This window comes from Epinephelus fuscoguttatus, linkage group LG16 (genome assembly GCF_011397635.1).
Source record: "Epinephelus fuscoguttatus linkage group LG16, E.fuscoguttatus.final_Chr_v1".
Classification (NCBI taxonomy): domain Eukaryota; kingdom Metazoa; phylum Chordata; class Actinopteri; order Perciformes; family Serranidae; genus Epinephelus; species Epinephelus fuscoguttatus.
Window position 1 is genome coordinate 39,848,008 of NC_064767.1, and position 21,915 is coordinate 39,869,922.

Consider the following 21,915-nt stretch of genomic DNA (forward strand, 5'->3'; position numbering starts at 1 on the left):
CACTCCATCTAAGTAAGATGTTCCCTAACTCATCCCCTAGTTGTCATCGTTGCAAAACGTGTAGGATCAATTATGCACATCTTTTCGGAATGTAGTAAATTAAAGAACTTTTGGAGGGCTATACATGACCTGACTGTCAAAGTAATGGAAACCCCGCTGGACATTACACCAATACGTTATTTATTAGGTACAGAACTGGCCAAAACACTAGATCCCACATACACGAAGAGGATCGGCACAATATCCTACATAGCAAAGAAATGCATCCTACTTAACTGGAATCAGCAAAGACCTCCAACAGTTGATTTGTTTAAACAAATTCTAAATGAGACTTTAAGGTTGGAACAACGTACATATATATCCTAAAAAACAAGGGGGATGCCTTCCTGCGAATATGGGAACCACCTAGCATGGCTGGGCATGCTTTGATTCCATATACAACAGAGACATACAAACTGTGACCATGGTTTAATTTAATTTGCTATTTTTTACTTTTTATATTTTTTTTTCCCTTTTTTCACGTCTTTGTTTTGTTGTATCTGTCCTTTTGTTTTTTGTCTTTACTCTTCCCTTGTTCTCCCTATGTTAAGTGTGTTTGTAAAATGTTAAAAACAAATAAAAAGATAATTGAAAAAAAAAACAAAAAAAAAAACAAACAAAACTGAGACCTCAGGTCAAACAGCCAAAACCTCCTCACTATTCCACGCACCAGACTGTCTACCATGGGACACTATGCCTTTTCCTCTACGGGGCCACGCTTGTGGAATAAACTGCCTGTTTCCATCAGGACCTCAGACTCCCTTGCCACTTTCAAAACCAGCCTCAAGACTTACTTATTCCATTCTGCTTTCGGATAAGACAGAGTTCCATTCTCTGCCCCTATGTTTTTACTCTAGTTATTTACTTGTTGTTTTGTACTTTTACATATTTGTTTGATTGATTGATTGCCTGTTAGGTTGTTTCACTGCTACTTATGTGTTTTAATCTTCTTGGATTGTGAAGCACCTTGAGAAGTCATTTGACTCGTGTGCTATATAAATGGGAGTTACAGTAATCCAGTCTAGAGGTAACAAAAGCGTGGACCAATTTTTCTGCATCTTTTCGGGTCAGGATAGGCCTAATTTTCGCAATATTACGCAATACATTTATATATGCTTCTAAGTGGAGTGAATTGCTGCCAAACCAGATTTCGTTGTGTTTACCCTGCAATGAAAACAAAGCGTCTTAAAGGTCCAATGCGTATGACTTGAGTGCATTTATTAGCAGAAACGGTATATAATATTCAGAAATATGTTTTCATCACTTTAAAATCACCTAAAAAGAGATCTATTGTGTTTTTGTCACCAGCAGTTTATATCTACATATGGCCCATGTCCTCTTCCACATAGTCTGCCATGTTATTTCTACAGTAGCTCTGAATGGCCAGTCAAACACTGGCTCTTGATAGGTCCATTTGTGTTTTTTGTGTTGGCCACCGTAGTTCTCCTACATGCTTGGCAAACAGCGGTGATGCCAATAAAGCCTACACGCTGGACATTTAATCTTAAAGCAGGCTTAAATTTTTTATGTTCAGGCAACTCAAATTGCCTGGTAAATGTTGGGAAAGCATTATGGTTTTCAGCAATAGATAGGACTACACGACGATTTTGTGCAATACATAATATAGCACTTCCTTAAGAAAAGAAAAAAAAATGTTGCCAGTGAACATAAGGTGCAGATCTGTTTCATTTTTTTTATGTATTTGGCAAAAAATATCTTAGCATATTAATTTCTAACAAACATATTGTATATACATAGACTATATACTGTGTGTACTATAGACAATACAGCACATGTATGCACAGATTACAATTACAATTACAATTAAAGCTGCAAGCAGCTGTGATCAGGCCCTCGCTCTCCCGCGTCAACGCGGGGGGCCAGCAGCACGCATCACTGAAGTGTTTATGTGAAAACTCAGAGTAAGTTAACCCTGACGTGGTGTGACATTTCATCTTCCTACTCCAAGAAAACCCCCATGGGAAGGTTTTTTTTGAAAATTTCAAGGGGGCGCTATAGAGGCATTTTACAATACAACAGCTCTGCCACACATTGTACGTTTACAAATATTTTACATTTTCAGCTTTTGTCAGAAAGGTGATTATTCGACTTTATTATTGAGGTCGTAGTGGGTGGTGTTGGTTTACTGGAGTGCAGTATATTTAAAAGTGTTCCTAATATTCGTCCCCCTCAATTAGACAAAATTAGGAGACCACCCCAGTACACCACCACCATTCACTATGACCTCAATAATAAACAAAGTAGAATCACCACTTTCTAGACGATGTCAACAATAACCTAAAATTTATAAGCTTCGGGGAAAATAATCATGGTATAATCGTTCTACTGGATTGCATTAGATTAGACAGGTGTACACAAAGTGGCCAGTGACTGTATGTTACATACATACCGTATTTCCTCAAATAGTAGCCGGGGCTAAAAAAAAAATAATTTGGGACCAGGCTACAAATAGGGACAGGCTACTGTTTGAAGGAGGCTTTTAATAAAAGAAAAAAAGAATCCCAGCCAAATTTGAAAATACAAATAATGTATTTTTTTTTTAATTGTAACAGCAGAAATATTTATGTAAACTTGTCTTTACAGTAAAAATGTATATTTTCTATATAGTATTACAAATAAAGTACTGTATTATTTACAGTAACAAACTTTACTTTAACAGTAAAAATAGTTTTTGGTGTTTTTGTAAATCAACACTATTTACTACAGCACAGTGTACTAGTTGTCCTGCCTTGTGAACAGTGAATCATCTCATCCTCTGTCCCATCTGCAGCCACTGTGAGGCCACACACTTTACAAGACAACATGCCACAAATTAATTTGAAAACTAGGCTACATTCATAATTATGACTTTTTATCTCACATTTTTGATTAGGATTGGTGATTTTTTTCCATTGGTGAAAATGGGCTTCCATAGATAAAAAAGATGGTTACGGTAAAAATATCAGTGCCAGAGGCAGTCCTGGCTAGTTTTACGCCCTGGCGAACCAGAAGGTTATATTGATGTTCCCTGAATGTTCTTGGAAGGTTAATTGAACGTTTAAAGAAGGTTACCAGAATGTTCTTCGTAAAACAGTCCTTCCAAGTTAAAATAGCAAGTTTTCCTAACATAACCAGAAGGTTATTTTGATGTTCCCAGAATGTTCTGCGAAAGTAAGTTGAATATTATAGGACGGTTGCCAAAATGTTTGAATGTTTTAAACACAATTATAAACAGCAAGTTTTCCTGATGTTCCCAAGGTTAATTGAACATTATAGGAAGGTTACCAGAATGATTTCAGTTTAATGTTCCCTTCATGAAAATTATAAAACAAATGTGTTTCTGTTCCTACTCCGAGGAAATTAAAACACTCAGTGAATGTTCCTAGAATTTTTTAACAATACCATTTACATCAATACCAATACATTTAAAGTGTCACCAACAACATTGACATTTGTCCGATTTATTGGAAACTACGAGAAAAAAAAAAAACGGAGAAAAAAAAGGAGAGCAAACAGGAACACTTTCTGCTAAGGAACATACAGGAACATACAGAAACTTACAGGAAGTAACATAGATGGAGGAACACTGCAACAGGAACACACAGAAACATACAGGAAGTAACATAGATGGAGGAACACAGCCCTAGTCCTGGCTTTCTGCAGTTTGGTCTGCTGCTTCACCCCCCTGTAAAATAGAAAAAAAGTCATGTTAGATAATCTTTTATTGCAACACACGTCACACTATCATACAAACAAACAAAAGTTTCTAAGACTTGGCTTTAAACAGCCAATGCAGGGTCTAAAATTATATTTTTGGCTCACCAGTCAAATGCCTGTGTAATGGCAATTTGTGGTGATCATGAAAAACACAGAGAGCTGTCCTTTGGGCGTTTATTTTCTTTGAAATAAATTATCAAGCATTCAGACCCTGGAACCCCAGCTCCCGGGCGAAGGAGAGATAAATTGACATACAGAGTGGCAGTACTTATGCCAGAGAAACAGGTAACGCCTTTGCGTACACAGAGAGAAACTACTTCACATATGCTGACCTTGTGGGCCAGATAAGGTTTAAGACATGGAGACAGACAGAAAAGGCCCAAACTGCATGCAATATGAAATAGGAATAGACTAAAGCCCTGTTCAGACGGGATTAGTTTTACATAGGGATGAGGGGTAAAGTAATAATTACCAGAGATTTTAGTCCCGTCCGAATGTGCCATGTCAGTAATCATTACCGCACGATGTCAGTAAAGATTATCGCGACTTTTACCTTCTCTACTTATCCCGTGCAAATAGATCAGCAGTAAACGTGTGTTAGGGCTGTCAAAAAAAAATCAAAGTTAGAAATATATTCAAATATATTTATTTTTTTATAAGTTTGAACCTAAATTGGATCATTCGAATATCATTAATAATTAATTAATACTATCAATAATGTTGTATATCATGGCAAATCCCGTTCAGGCGGAGATGGCTTGCGCACGAGCCGGGCCAGAGAGGGACGCAGCGAGAGGGAGAGGCGCCGACGGAGGAGTCCGCTGCACCAACACCACCCACTGCGCTGTCCGCGATGTGTGACCTGTTCGGGGAGACATACAGGGAGAGTGTTGCACCTGCTGCCTCCCTGCCTACCCTTTTTGAAGAAGAGATGAAACGTTGCCAGAAAGAGACACCACTACGAGCCGGCCAGGATCCACTCTTGTGGTAGAAAACTACACACTGAAGTATCCAAATATTGCTCAGATAGCGAGACAGAAGTTGGTCATACCTGGCACTTCAGTGAGGTCAGAACGGGTGTTTTCATCCGAGTGTCGCATTCATATTGCGTCAGCAATAAGCATCTTATTTTGTGTGTGTTTTTTTTGTAAAAATAAAAAAATAATACTAAACATAATAAATTCTAATATTATTCGAACTCTACTAAATTAATTCGAAAATATTTGAATTCAATTTCCTGGTGCTTTTGACAGTCCTATCATAGGCTCATGATGGCAGGAGGGCACGGCGGTGCGTGAATAGATTTACCCCTCCCACTTGTGGTAGTTTTACTGATATTTCTTATCCCGTGTGAATTGGCCATTAATATTACTGACGTCCTGTGGTAAAGTGACATTACCCCACATGCCCATGTAAAACTAATCCTGTCCGAATAGTGCTTAATACTGCCCCACTCGGATTTTTGCCGCCTTAACTTGCCTCAAGTCACTGCCCAAGCGCTGGATTTCAACGACTTCAGAGTGAGACCGGGTTGCATGTTCCCAACTGACTGTCTGACGTGCTGACGTATTGCGGTAAGCGAGTTGTGTCATTTCCGGTGTTTCTGTGATAGCGTCTCTGCACTGCTCTGGTGAATTCTACTAGCCTGCTTTCTGCTTTCTCACTTCAGTTGCTTTAACGTCTACTTCAAGTCTTAACCCACACTGGTTCTGTTTAAGCATTTATAGCTCTCCTCCTTTCTACGACTTTCTTGCTCATCTCTTAGCTGTTGTTTGCATGTTACTAGCCTTGGTAGCTACATTAGCTCTACAGTTAGCGATGGCTTCTCCCTCTGCTCTTTCTTGCTCGGTGTGCCAAATGTTACGTTATGGTTCTGCCTCCTTTAACGACAGTGGTAATTGTAATAAGTGTAGCTTATTTGCTGCATTGGAGGAGAGGCTTAGTGAATTAGAAGCACGGCTCCGCACCATGGAAAAACATTCAGTAGCTGCGGTAGTTAGCCAGCCCCCTGTAGCCGGTGCGGAGCCACATAACATAGCCTTAGCCTCTGCTAGTTGTCCTCCGGTAACTCCCATTCAGCCAGGAGGTTGGGTTACGGTTCGCCAGAGGCACAGCTCCAAGCCGAAGCCCACGACTCACCACCAGCCTGTTCACGTTTCCAACCGCTTTTCCCCACTCAGCAACACACCCGCTGAGGATAAAACTCTGGTTATTGGCAGCTCTATTCTGAGGAACGTGAAGTTAGCAACACCAGCGGCCATAGTCAAATGTATCCCTGGGGCCAGAGCGGGCGACATTGAATCAAATTTAAAACTGCTGGCTAAAGCTAAACGTAGATTCAGTAAGATTGTTATTCATGTCGGCGGCAGTGACACCCGGTTACGCCGATCGGAGGTCACTAAAATTAATATTGCTTCGGTGTGTGAATATGCAAAAACGATGTCGGACTCCGTAGTTTTCTCTGGACCCCTCCCAAATCTGACCACTGATGACATGTTTAGCCGCATGTCATCATTTAATTGCTGGCTGTCCAGGTGGTGTCCAGCAAACGATGTGGGTTTCGTTAATAATTGGCAAACTTTCTGGGGAAAACCTGGTCTTATTAGGAGAGACGGCATTCATCCCACTTTGGATGGAGCTGCTCTCATTTCTAGGAACCTGACAAATTTTATTACTAATTTAAATCCCTGACAACCCAGAGTTGAGATCAGGACTCATAGTCGCAGTCCTATATGCCTCTCTGAGCTTCTAGTTCAGTTACCCAGCCATAGTTTTCATAGTTTTATACAAACGGTGTCTGTCCCCCGACCACCTAAATTATTTAAATCTAAAATTAAACAAAGAGGAGTTGTGCATAACAACCTCATAAAAATTAAAACCTCTTCTGTGACAGAAAGACAAAACAGGAGAATTAAATGCGGAATGTTAAATATCAGGTCTCTATCGTCTAAAGCAGTGTTAGTAAACAAATTAATATCAGATAATCATATTGACTTACTCAGTCTCACTGAAACCTGGCTGTGTCAAGATGAATATGTTAGTCTAAATTAATCCACTCCTCCCAGTCATAATAATACCCATATTCCTTGAGGCAGCGGCCGAGGAGGGGGAGTTGCAGTCATTTTTAACTCTAGTGTGTTAATCAGCCCTAAACCTACACTAGATTATAATTCATTTGAAAGCCTCGTTCTTAGTCTTTTACATTCGACCTGGAAAACCTCGCAGCCACTTTTATTTTTTATAGTGTATCGTGCTCCTGGCCCGTATTCTGAATTTGTATCTGAATTCTCAGAGTTTTTATCCAGTTTAGTTCTTAAATCAGATAAAGTTATTATTGTAGGCGATTTTAACATTCATGTCGACGTTGATAATGACTCCCTGGCTACGGCGTTTATCTCATTATTAGACTCCACTGGCTTCAGTCAGGGTGTACATGAACCCACTCACTGTTTTAACCATACCCTCGATCTAGTTCTGACGTATGGAATTGAAATTGATAACCTTTCCACAGAATCCCTCACTATCGGATCATTATTTGATTACTTTTGATTTCTTTTTACTCGATTACATGCCACTCAGCAACAGTTACTATACTAGATGTTTATCAGATAGTGCTGTCGCAAAATTTAAGGAAATGATTACTCCTTTGTTAAATTCAATACCAAGTTCTTCAGTAACAGAGGTTTCCCGTACCGACTTTAACCTCTCCCGAATTGATCATCTTGTCGATAGCGCCGTAGGCTCGCTGCGAACAACACTCGACTCTGTAGCTCCTCTTAAAATGAAGTTAACAAAGCAAAGAAAGTTCGCTCATTGGTATAACTCTCAAATCCGTAAGTTAAAACAAATATCACGAAAATTTGAAAGGAATTGGTGATTAACCAAACTGGAAGAATCTCGTTTAATCTGGGCAGACAGTCTCAAAACGTATAAGAGGGGCCTCCGCAATGCCAGAGCAAACTATTACTCAGCATTAACAGAAGAAAACAAGAATAACCCCAGGTTTCTTTTCAGCACTGTAGCCAGGCTGACTGAGAGTCACAGCTCTATTGAGCCTTGTATTCCTTTAGCCCTCAGCAGTAATGATTTTATGAGCTTCTAACTATTAGAGGCAAAATTCATGACCTCCTGTCCTCAGATAGTACCTATCTGCCCTCAAACACAGCTGTAAGACCTAATATATATTTAGATTGCTTCTCCCCAATTTCTCTTCAAGAATTGACCGCAGTGATTTCTTCATCTAAATCATCAACGTGTCTCTTAGACCCCATCCCAACTAGGCTACTTAAGGAGGTCTTACCTTCAGTTAACACTCATATATTAGATATGATCAATATATCCTTATTAACAGGCTATGTACCACAGTCTTTTTAGGTAGCTGTAATTAAACCTCTACTAAAAAAGCCCACCCTGGATCCAGAAGTGTTAGCCAACTATAGACCAATATCTAATCTTCCCTTTATGTCAAAGATCCTTAAGAAAGTAGTCGCAGACCAGCTGTGATTTTCTCCATGATAATAATTTATTTGAGGAATTTCAGTCAGGATTTAGAGTGCATCATAGCACTGAGACAGCACTAGTTAAAATTACAAAAGACCTTCTGATTGCTTCAGACAAAGGACTCATCTTTGTACTTGTTTTATTAGATCTTAGTGCGGCGTTTGACACTATTGACCATCAAGTTCTACTGCAGAGACTGGATCACTTAATTGGCCTAAAAGGTTCTGCACTAAGCTGGTTTAAATCTTATCTGATCATTTTCAGTTTGTTGACGTTCATAATGAATCATCCGTACGTACCAAAGTTTGTTTTGGAGTTCCGCAAGGTTCTGTGCTCGGACCAATCCTATTTATTCTATATATGCTTCCTTTAGGCAACATCATGAGAAATCATTCTATAAATTTCCATTGTTATGCGGATGATACACAGTTGTATTTATCGATGAAGCCAGAAGAAAATAATCAATTAACTAAACTCCATAACTGCCTTAAAGACATAAAAACCTGGATGAGCACCAATTTCCTGATGTTAAATTCAGACAAAACTGAAGTTATTGTTCTTGGCCCCAAACAACTCAGAGACTCTTTATCTGATGACATAGTTTCTCTAGATGGCATTGCTCTGGCCTCTACCACTACTGTAAGAAACCTTGGAGTAACATTTGATCAAGATTTGTCTTTTAATTCTCATTTAAAACAAACCTCACGGACTGCATTTTTTCATCTGCATAATATTGCGAAATTAGGCCTATCCTGACCCGAAAAGATGCAGAAAAATTGGTCCACGCTTTTGTTACCTCAAGGCTGGATTACTGTAACTCTCTATTATCAGGTAGCTCTAGTAAGTTTTTAAAAACTCTCCAGCTAATTCAGAATGCAGCAGCACGTTTACTAACAAGAACTAAGAAACGAAATCATATTTCTCCTGTTTTAGCTTCTCTGCACTGGCTCCCTGTAAAATCCAGAATTTAATTTAAAATCCTACTGTTAACTTATAAAGCTCTAAATGGTCAAGCTCCGTCATATCTTAGAGAGCTCATAGTGCCATATTATCACACCAGAACACTGCGCTCCGAGAACGCAAGGTTACTCGTGGTCCCTAAAGTCTCCAAAAGTAGATCAGGAACCAGAGCCTTCAGCTATCAGGCTCCTCTCCTGTGGAATCATCTTCCTGTTACGGTCCGGGAGGCAGACACCGTCTTCACATTTAAGACTAGACTTAAGACTTTCCTCTTTGATAAAGCTTATAGTTAGGGCTGGCTCAGGCTTGCCCTGTACCAGCCCCTAGTTAGGCTGACTTATGCCTAGTCTGCCGGAGGACCCCCCTATAAAACACCGGGCACCTACTCTCCTTCTCTCTCTCTCTCTCTCTCTCTCTCTCTCTCTCTCACTCACTCTCTCGTATTCTATTACTGCATCTTGCTAACTCAGCCATTCTGGATGTCACTAACTCGGCTTCTTCTCCGGAGCCTTTGTGCTCCACTGTCTCTCAGATTAACTCATATCGCAGCGGTGCCTGTACAGCGTGACGTGTGTGGTTGTGCTGCTGCCGTGGTCCTGCCAGATGCCTCCTGCTGCTGCTGCCATCATTAGTCATTAGTCATACTTCTACTGTTATTATACACATATGACTATTGTCACACATGTATACTGCCAGATATTAATACATACTTTCAACATATTGTACCGCAGTAGCCAGAACTATAACTATAATATTATTACTTTCAATAATGTTGTTGTAAGCTACTGTCATTACCTGCATCTCTCTCTCTCTCTCTCTCTCTCTGTCTCATTGTGTCATGTGGATTATTGTTAATTTGTTATGCTGATCTGTTCTGTACGACATCTATTGCACGTCTGTCCGTCCTAGAAGAGGGATCCCTCCTCAGTTGCTCTTCCTGAGGTTTCTACCATTTTTTTCCCCGTTAAAGGGGTTTTTTGGGGGAGTTTTTCCTTATCCGCTGCGAGGGTCATAAGGACAGAGGGATGTCGTATGCTGTAAAGCCCTGTGAGGCAAATTGTGATTTGTGATATTGGGCTTTATAAATAAAATTGATTGATTGATTGACATCGTGATCATGAACACAGCAAACACTACAAAAAAATTAAAATTAAAGAGTGTAGAAAAAGCACTGAGCACTGTGTCTGTCATTTATATCTTGCATATTTTGTGACTTACCGGTTTTGCTCTCCTCCATGTGCTCTAATGGCACGGTTGCATCCCCTGTCCCTGGCACCAATCAGCCATTTTGGCACTGCTTTTTCCACATCTTTCCTTGTTATGTCTTTGGTGAGGTAATTTTTTTTTCAAACTCTCTGTAAGTGACATCCAGAAAGAGCATAAGAGTGAGGCTCATTATTGTCTAATTCGAAGCACTTTGTCAAGGTGAACTTATCAGGTGATGGATCAGAAATGAAGATCAAGCTACTCAAAGCGGTCTTTGCTATTTTATCATTAAAAGTCATAGTGGCACAAGATTATATTTAGGAGCGAGTGTTAAGTGTTCCCAATGCAGTTGCTTTATGACACTGATGATCAATGAACAGTGTGCTCAAAACAACACTGATGTTGTGTTGAGAATAAATAAATAGCATTAGAAATGTTCCGTGCACATATTCACTTCTCAGTAATTAATTAAATGATCTAAGCCACAATGGTGTCAGTTTGTTATTAACTTGGATTTTTAGATATAGACAGAAGACAGGGGAAACAATATAGGAAATGAAATGATGATGTTTATGGAATGTTTATTTGGAGATGGGTAAGTTTATGATGTTATTTACGCTTCAGACTCCGCCATGTTGGACAGCCAGCGCAGTTGTTTCTGCCGTTGCCATGACCGCGCATCCACGAACCGGTCACCTGTTAACCCGAAGGCCGGTCACGGCTTTTCACATGTCCGAAAACGTCACAGCAGATTTACAAACAGGCGTTATTTGGATAAGCTAACCACATATGGGGAATCTACATGGTTGCTTTCTCGCCTGAAAAAAATGTTAAATCTTAATAATGTGACTCAACAGTCCCACTGTGAAAATTGCAGCTGCTTGTGAGTCTGCTTGTCTCCACTCTGTTCTCCTACAGAAAAACACCGTTTTTTCATTTTCGGTTTTCCGTTTTGGTTTCAAGAAGGAAAAACGGACCCATTTGCTTATTTTTCTGATTTTGTTTTGAAACGGAATAATGAAAGATCGAACCATACACGGATTAAACATACAGAGTTGCTCACTAACTGTCACGAAGTTAACGTTCGGCGTTATGACGGCATATCTACGTTGCTAACGCATGCATGGCACTGTGTTATAGTATGTGTTGTTTTATGTCTGTGTACATATAGCATAAGAAATCATACTCACTGTGCCATAAAATGCATTCGTCATGACGTTAGCCAACATGTGAGCCTTCTAGCGGAAACGGAAACACCGTTTGTGGGTAAAAAAGAGTTTAGCCAATCACAGACCCCGCTGGTAGATGTTGGGATTATGGGTAATGTAGTTCTTCATGACTACGTGAAAATTAATTGTTGTCAAACCTACATTTGGAAAAAAAAAAAACCTCTAGATACGAGCGTCGATTGTCTGACAGTTGTTCTAACATAATTAGTGAGTCTACATTGGCAAGTTAGGACATTACATGTTAAACTCATTTGAGTCATAGCATGCTAGCTAACAGACGTTTAGCTACCTAGCCAAGAACGTCGCTAAAGGGAAAAAAGTAGTTGAACAAACTTTTAGGTTTACACAGTGCTTTTTTTCAGTTCTATAGTGTTGTTTGTTAGTCAGGACTTACCTTCAACACTGTTTGGCCCAACTCAAAACTCCTCTTGAACGGTAGAAATATTTTAGGCACTGATCCTGAGCGGCAACTCCAGAATGAATGAGTCATCGTCAGTTATCGCAAGATTACTTTCTCTCATTTCCATGACAACCCCCGCCACACACACGTGCACACACTGTTTATAAAAAAAAATGCACTGGCTATTTTAAAGAGCAGATAGGCTATCTACGGCTGTGGTTGAGTTTATTCAGGTTTTTCTTTTTTCTTTTTTTTTTACCTCACATTATAGTGGCTTAAATACCAAAACATTTTGATGACACCTTAAGTGTCAATAATACAGCAGTATATAACCATATTATTTTATCTAAAACAATTAAATTTACATGTCATTTCACAATAGGCTATGGCCCAGTTGGGACCCATCTAGTTCCCATATGTGCTGGCCAACTGGGATGCCCATCTCTCGCCCATGTATATTCTTCTGGGATGCCCACATGGGGCCCAACACCAACCCACTTAAAAGCCCACTCTGAGCCCATGCCCAGTTAAAGCCCATATAACCCAAGTAAATCCCATGTGGGCCCCACTTGGACGTGTTGGCTGGGATGTATTTAATGAAATCACTGAACACTGCTGTTACGCCCCGGTCTAGGGGTGTGGGTGCGTAACATAAGGACACACAGAAACACGAGAGTAAATGTACAGGTGAACAATTTATTGCTACACACTCCAAATACACACTGTACAATATCGCACACAAAATGGAGCAAAAGACGTCAGGGTGAGCCCAGGCCAAAACAACAAACAAAAAGCAACCTGTCTACTGACCGGCGAAATAACTAATCCCTAACAAAAACAAAAGAAACAAAAATACAATACTAGGCCTAACTCCCTAGACTAATGAAAAACAGGAGAAAACAGGTATAACAAAAATAGCAGCTCACCCCTACGCTCCGTGCAAACAATAATATGTGACAATGACTATTTACAATATACACAACGACTCGGTTGGCCCTAGGCGCTGGTCTTAACAAAAGAATTAATTATTTAGTAAGCAAGCTAAATAATCACACGTGGATCACACAACAAAGTACTTATCAATCACAAAACCAGAGAACGATACAATGTGCTGCTGGCATTATGAAGGCCGAGCCCCTTGCTCCACCAATCCGGCAGCGGTGACGTCACGCTTGTTATCCAGTAGGCGACTGTTGACACAGAAGGCCGAGCCCCTTGCTCAGCCAATCCCACCGGAGCAACGTCACGATCGTCCAGCAAATCACCTGCACACCTGTAAACACAACACACACGATCTCCGGACAGAAAGAGAGGTCTAACTCTCCACTAAACATGATGATCAAATCCATAAACTACATAGACATAAACACATACACATACACATAATACATACACAGGCGGCTGGGGGATGTAACAAAGAATACTGGGCCCAGTTGGGACCCATCTAGTTCCCATATGTGCTGGCCAACTGGGATCTCTCGCCCATGTATATTCTTCTGGAACGCCAACCCACTTAAAAGCCCACTCTGAGCCCATGCCCAGTTAAAGCCCATGTAACCCAAGTAAATCCCATGTGGGCCCCACTTGGACGTGTTGGCTGGGACGTATGTAATGAAATCACTGAACACTGCAATCTACAAACATACTATATATCCTAAACAAGGACCCACTAGAAATCACACAGATGTGATTGCCAAAGAAGGCTATAACATCTGTGTTCCTCCATCACATTAGGAACCATTAGAGACCACTACACCCTGTAGTGACCACTGTATAGTGACCATTAGACTGGTATAGAAACACCTGTAGGAACCATTAGACTCCTGTAGGAACCATTAGACTCCTGTAGAAATCATTAGGGACCAGTTAAAGTCCTGTGTATTTGTGTAGGAGATAATAGAATCCTATTAGAAAAACAAACCGAACCATTAGGAAAACATAAGTAGCCATTAGAAACCATTACAAAACCAGTAGGAACCACTAGAAACCAATAGAATATGCCTAATGGTTTCTCTGACTTTTTTCAGCAGGGTGGGCTGCCTGGCTGTTCTTTTGGGCTCCTAATAAGTGAGCATGGACAGGCCGGGCTGGGCCTCGGGCCTCTTCTTTTTTATTTTTTTTGGCCGGGTTTGGACCGAGAATTAATGCTTGTCACTTGCATTAATTAGTCACTCCTCTCGCTCATATACGGTAGAAAAATGTGAATGTAACCACGCCATACCAGGCTGGCCCGCTGACCCACCGGCCCACCGGGAAAACTCAAGGTACTCCCGGTGGCCAGTTCGCCCCTGGACACCGCTCCTCATTCTCAAACATAAATCGTAAATACAAAACAGTCTGTTACACTAGCTTTAGCTTCACGTGTCCTGACAGAAGCCAACACAAGGAGACAGTGAAGTAATTCCCCGTGGCTTAGGCTAGCTTACATATCTTAGCTAGCTTACACATGAACAATACTAGTTACCCAAATTTCAACCAAACAGGAACATCAAGGGGAACAGTATAGAAATTAATAATATAATAATAACAACAACAACAATTATTATTATTAGGGGGCGAAGTAGCCGGTTGATAGTGGAAAACAGCATTCTGGGTTGGTTTTGCTGGTTGCAAATGAGAGTGGAGTAGTGGTGTGTTTTGGCCTAGGAGAGAGCTTCTTTATAGGACCTCACATCCATAGGCCTCAAGGTTGACAGTGAGGCCAGATTTTTTAAAGAACCTCTCCAGTTAGCGCCAGTGGCCTTCAAGGGGTGGAGTTCAGTGGTGAACCAGGGGGCAAGATGGGTATAGAAGACAGTCCTGATTTTGAGGGGGGTAAGAGAGTCAAGCCAGCAGGATAAGGCGGAGTTGTTGTTGGTGTTGGAATGAGCAGAGGCCAGGTGGGTTGTTATGAAATTGGTTAGGGCTGGTGTACTCACGGTCTTGATGTTCCTGTATGTGATGGTCCATTTTGTGAGTTGCCAGGGCAGGGAGACAAGAACAGTGAAGAGGATTGCATGGTGGTCAGACAGAGCAAGGTCCAAGCACTGAAGATGGGATGGGATTGTGCCAATGGAGTTCACAAGGTCCAGTGTGTGGCCTTTGGTGTGGGTGCACCCTTTAACATGCTGTGTGATATTGAAGCAGTCCAGTAGGCTAGTGAAAGGAATTCAGTGGCAAACAAGCAGTTGGTATTGTCCACATGACCCCCAATAATCATTATGTCAACATTTTGGGAATGTTATGATAAAGAAAATAATTTTTAAAAAGTCTTGATAGCAGACTGTTGCCATGTAACAGATCATTGCAAACAGTTCTGTGTCCATACGAACAAATGCAATTATTTTCATTCAGAGCAGTAATAAACTTATTTTTAACTCAATAAAATCATATGAAAAATGTAATAAGCAGGATAATACAGTGAGTTGATTATTATTGCAGAAAACCTCTTCAAGGGGGATTTGTATCAGGATACTGATCATCCTGTCAGAATTTTTTTCCTCAAGAATGACCACCTCGCTGTGCATTATCCATTACATGGCAACCTGTCCATTGAAGCTAAAACACAAAACATGACCAGAGGGCTGACAAAAAATATTGTCGTGCTGCCCCCATCCTCCCTCGTTAATTACAGCTGATGCATTGAGTAGAAGTTACATGTTGCCTGTAACTGTATACTGAATAGGTAACAATTCTCTTTCATTCCTTTTTCAATCAAACTACTACATAGCCAGCAATGATGATGTGTGTGAGGTGGAGGCAGAGGAATTAATAGAATAGAATAGAATTTATTGATCCTCGAAGGGAGATCAAATTGCTTTGTAGCTCAACACAACAAACTATGTATTCTGATGGCAGTTTATATGAAACATTTCCAGAATCTCAGTTCTGCAACGTAGCTGGATCAGTCGATCTCTGCCTCATCCCTTCCATTCCACCGGCGCTATGAAGATGGTTTCTAACTTCCATTGTGTGTGCATTGCTTCACCACAGCCTCCAGTGAGTCTAATCTGATTCCTATCACAAAGCCAGCTCTTTTCACCAGCCTGTCAAGCTGTCGTTCATCTTTCTGTTTTATGTTGCTTTCCTAGCAAACGGTAGCATAGAACAGTACACTTGCCACTACAGATTGGTAAAAACATCTGCAGCATATTTTTGCAGATGTCTGGATCTGAGCCTCCATAAGAAAAAGAGCTGCTCTGTCCCTTTCTGTAGAGTGTATCTATGTTAGGGGACAAGTGCAACTTGTTGTCCAGGTGAACTCCCAGATATTTGTAGGTTAGCATTACCTCAATGTCCACCCCACGGATGTTCACTGGCTGGTCCAGGAGCTTGGACTTTTGGAAATCCATTATCATTTCCTTTATCTTTGTAGTGTTCAGTTGGAGGCAATTGTAAATATGATTAGTTTTTGGGTGACCCTGCAGTTTATGTCATTTGGAGCTACTCTGTGTATGCCTGACCTCTCTTGGATGCCCATGATGAATTTCTCCTGACAGAGTCAATAAATACGAATCAATCAATCAATCAATGGGGATCTCAGGGGAACATTATAAAATTACTCTCAAAAAACGTTACAAGCATCTGGTTATTAGAATGTTTTATGAATGTTACATCAAAAAACAAATATGTGTAGAACTTTCTTAGAACATTGTGGGAAGGTTACCCAAAATGCAATCAAACAGGAACCTTAGGGGAACATTCTAAAAATTACTACAAAACAACGTTACAAACATCTGGTTAGTAGAACGTTTTAAGAATGTTACATTAAAAACCGAATATTTGTAGAACTTTCTTAGAACGTTGTGGGAAGGTTACCCAAAATGCAACCAAACGGGAACCTTAGGGGAACATTCTATAAATTACTCCAAAAAAACGTTACAAGCATCTGGTTATTAGAATGTTTTATGAATGTTACATCAAAAACCAAATATGTGTAGAACTTTCTTAGAACGTTGTGGGAAAGTTACCCAAAATGCAACCAAACAAGAACCTTAGGGGAACATTCTGAAAATTACTCCAAAAAATGTTACAAGCATCTGGTTAGTAGAACGTTTGAAGAATGTTACATTAAAAACCAAATATTTGTAGACCTTTCTTAGAACGTTGTGGGAAGGTTACCCAAAATGCAGCCAAACGGGAACCTTGGGGGAACATTCTATAAATTACTCCAAAAAAACGTTACAAGCATCTGATTATTAGAATGTTATAGGAATGTTACATTATTTGTAGAGCTTTCTTAAGGCCAATTTCCACCAGATGCATGTTGGTTGCGTCTGCGCTCCGGCACGGCAGCGGAGCCGATAGGATTCCATTCTAGTCAATGTGTGGGTTTCCACCGGCTGCAGCTGTGCTGCGTTCCGGCTCCGTCTCAGCTCCGGCACTCCGGAGCCCTCCGCAACAGATACGCAGGACTTCTATTTTTGCTGGACGCCGGAGCACAACACAGCAATTCAGCACAGAGCAGATCGTGCGGGGCAGGAAGTCGTGCACAGAAACAAAATAAAACATCCGGTTAATTTTCAAAATAAAGTACATAGTGTTCACGGCAGATCCTATTTCCCTGCACTACACCTTAAAAACTACATAATGGGCAGAGGCAGGCCTGAAGTCAACAGATCAGAGGTTTTCAGACGTCATTTCACCCCGTGAACACTATGGACGAGGAGATATTAATCATGGCAGTGCACCGAGATGTCTTCCGGCGGAGCTGCACCGCACCGCACAGCAAACGCAGCCGGTGGGTATTGACGGACGGCGGAGCACGCAGCGGATAACCAGCGCTGCCGTTCCGCAACGGACACGCATCCAGTGGAAATCCGGCGTTAGAACGTTGTGGGAAGGTTACCCAAAATGCAACCAAACGGGAACCTTAGGGGAACATTCTATAAATTACTCCAAAAAAACGTTACAAGCATCTGGTTATTAGAATGTTTTATGAGTGTTACATCAAAAACCAAATATGTGTAGAACTTTCTTAGAACGTTGTGGGAAGGTTACCCAAAATGCAACCAAACAAGAACCTTAGGGGAACATTCTAAAAATTACTCCAAAAAATGTTACAAGCATCTGGTTAGTAGAACGTTTGAAGAATGTTACATTAAAAACCAAATATTTGTAGACCTTTCTTAGAACGTTGTGGGAAGGTTACCCAAAATGCAGCCAAACGGGAACCTCGGGGGAACATTCTATAAATTACTCCAAAAAAACGTTACAAGCATCTGACTATTAGAATGTTATAGGAATGTTACATTATTTGTAGAACTTTCTTAGAACGTTGTGGGAAGGTTACCCAAAATGCAACCAAACGGGAACCTCGGGGGAACATTCTATAAATTACTCCAAAAAAACGTTACAAGCATCTGACTATTAGAATGTTATAGGAATGTTACATTATTTGTAGAACTTTCTTAGAACGTTGTGGGAAGGTTACCCAAAATGCAACCAAATGGGAACCTCGGGGGAACATTCTATAAATTACTCCAAAAAAACGTTACAAGCATCTGGTTAGTAGAACGTTTTAAGAATGTTACATTAAAAACCAAATATTTGTAGAACTTTCTTAGAACGTTGTGGGGAGGTTACCCAAAATGCAACCAAACTGGACCCTTAGGGGAATATTCAAAAAATCACTCCAAAAAACGTTGTTTCATGTGGTTATTAGAACGTTATGGGAGTGTTGTGTTAAACAAAAACATCTGTGCAACATTCCCAGAATGTTGTGGGAGGGTTATCCAGAATTCAACCAAATGGGAACCTCGGGGGAACATTCTATAAATTACTCCAAAAAAACGTTACAAGCATCTGATTATTAGAACGTTTTAGAAATGTTACATTATTTGTAGAACTTTCTTGGAACATTGTGGGAAGGTTACCCAAAATGCAACTAAATGGGAACCTTAGGGGAACATTCTAAAGGTTACTTTAAAAAAATATGTTATTTCATCTGGTTATTAGAACGTTTTGTGAATGTTACATTAAACACAAACATTTATACAACGTTCTTAAAATGTTCTTTAGGGAACGTTCAGTAGAAAACTTGTAGGGAACGTTCTGGGAATGTTACCAGAACGTTATGTGTTAGCTGGGCTCTCTCTGTGGATGTGTGTAATCCTGGTTTAGCGCTCTCTAAATGACAAAACCTCACATGAACACGTCCGGTTTCTAAAAGAGGCCGGCGTTTATTTATTACATTTTTTTTAGACCCGTTTACTAAAAGAAGCCGGCTGCTAATAGGGGCCCGGTTTAAAATGGAGGAAATACGGTGTGTTGATGGTGGGATGGGACGAGAGTACGCCTCAAAATAATCACCAGAACACGGGGAGAACATGCAGAACATAGCAGAGACGATCACTTACCACATCTGCTCGTTTTGTGATGCCGACAGGTGGTGTGGAAGTATCTTTCAAGAAAAGTGTTTGAACTATTCCTGAGCTTCTGCGCTCCATCCTTTCACTGTAGTCCTCGTAAACAAACATTTTCCGGACCGTTTCCACAGGCGTGTTGGGATCGATGTCCAGCACAAATACCCACTGTTTCATCCTGTCCGTATACGTCACTCTGCTGACATTTAAAGGTATCAGATGCAAGAGCTCGCCATTCTTGACCTGTGTATCAATTTTCATGAGGATATGAGGACACTGAAGCCATCAAAAAGCCAAACGTATTTGATGGCGAGGGCGGCACCATAGCGGCCACGCCCCTTGACATAGATACAAGCTTTTAATAACTTTTGATCAGCATGGTCTCAGGGTGATCTGTACCAAATCTGAAGTTGATTGGACAAAATCTGTAGGAGGAGTTTGTCAAAATACAAGGTATCGAAATCACAAAATCACCACCAAAATGAAAAGTTTAAATCAAAATGGTCGACTTCCTGTTTGGAGTAGACCATTGGTGGCAGAGACTTTTTTGTGCGTCTGGGTGACATACATATATGTACGAATTTTCATCTTCCTGCTCCAAAAAAAACCCTATGGGGAGGGTTTTTGAAATTTTCAAGGGAGCGCTTTAGAGGCATTTTGCCCCCCACCCCCATGGGCGACGCCCCTATCAGATGAAAGAGCTCGCCATTCTTGACCTGTCTATCAATTTTCATGAGGATATGAGATCACTGAAGCCATCAAAAAGCCAAATGTATTTGGTGGCGAGGGATCGATAGTCGCCATGCCGCCACATGGACACCATTAGACGTAGCTTCACAGCGTTCATAAGATAGCTTCACCAACTTGTTCTGCATGCATTAGAAGTGGAAAGAAGTTGATGCAGTCAAGTTTGTGTCATCAGTACATGTTAAAGTAAAAACTGGTCACTTCCTGTTACCACCGGGGGGCGCTATGAGTAAGGTAGGATATTAACATATCTGGGTGTTCGGGGCGGAGCCATGTCCAGCAAGTTTGAAGCTGCTTAGATCAAGTATGTGGGCGTGAGGTCCGTTCAAAATTCAATGGCGAGAAAACGAAAAGTCGGCAAAGTTTGTCACGCCCTAGCGGCCACGCCCCTTGACATAGAGAAAAGCTTTTGATATCTTTTGATCAGCATGTTCTCAGGATGAACTGTAGCCAATTTGAAGTCGATTGGACAAAATCCCTTGGAGGTGTTCATTCCAACATCTCAAAAATTCAAATCAAAATGGCCGACTTCCTGTTGGGTTTACGGAATTGGTCCAAGAGGATTTTTTGTGTGTCTTGGCATGTTCAATGAGCCCACCAGTTTTCATACGTGTAGGTGAAACTCACACAAATTTTCTAGGGGGCGCTTTGTCGTCATTTGGCCCCGTCCACATACAACACTGCCAAATCATCAAATTTTTCGCCAGACCAAACGCGTATGCCAACTGTGGTGAGTTTTTGAATTTGGGAAAGGGGCAAAATTGGGGATTTAATGTTTGTAATAATAATAATAATAATAATTAAAACTGCAAGCAGTGATGAACGGGCCCTCGTAGTCCACGCGCGTCGGGGCATGCTGCCGTCGTGGGGCATGCACCTCGACATCTTGTCAGCTGTAATAAATAAAAAAATAAACGTTATCTCTTACTTACATATCCAGTATATAGGTAAGCACCCAACCCAGGTATGTATTTTTCCAAAAAGTAGAAGCTGAATACATGCCCAATAGTTCAAGGTCTTCTGACTCTTTAAAAGTTGACATGGTGTCTCTAGCTCAAAGTATGAGGGACAAGAAGAGGTTGAAAGTCGAAGATTTTCCAATTTACTTCCAAGTATTGTGGTAATCGGACTGTATTTGGTCAAGATATGAAAGACTGTCTGTTTTGAAAACAATGTGCAGGAATTTGTTGTTTTATATTTTGGGCGTTTTTTGGACGATCAAAATTCTTTTAATAACTTTTTGTCAGGAGGGTCCACAGATGCTTCATGCAAAGTTTGGTGCAAATCAGTCAAAATGCCTAGGAGGAGTTCGAAAAAGTATGTTTTTCATTTATGGCAATTTAGCGAATGGAAAGTTCCTGCAAATAGAGAGATAATAGAGATATGCAGCACTTCCTGTTTAGAACAAAATCTGCAGGAAGTTGTTATTTAATAACTTGAGTATTCTTTGGAATATCAAAATTCTTTCAATAACTTTTTCTCGGGAGGGTCCACAGATGCTGTGTGCAAAGTTTCATGCCAATCGGTGAAATTGCCTGGGAGGAGTTTTAAAAAGTGACATTTTGCAAATTTGTGAAAAATAAAGGTATGCGAAAATGGGCGTGGCCTATACCACAAGATTCAGCACAATTCACTGAACGCGTGGATATAAGGTTTTTGAATGTGTGACAAAGTATATGGGAGTTATGAGCCAAAACGCACTTTCCTTAATAATAGCGCCACCTAGTGGTGGAAATTCATGACATCAATAGATTATAAAATTTTTCGCCAGGTG

General features: G+C 40.6%; 1 long non-coding RNA gene across 1 annotated transcript; it reads right to left on the reverse strand.

Annotated features, from left to right (window-relative positions):
• Nucleotides 1–206: 206 nt before the first annotated feature.
• On the reverse strand, nt 207–11,664 carry LOC125904036 (uncharacterized). Its single transcript, XR_007451353.1, has 3 exons — nt 11,613–11,664; nt 10,435–10,571; nt 207–3,724 (listed from the first exon to the last, which is right to left on the reverse strand). It is a non-coding gene; the product is annotated as an uncharacterized LOC125904036 (long non-coding RNA).
• Between the last annotated feature and the right edge of the window lie 10,251 nt (nt 11,665–21,915).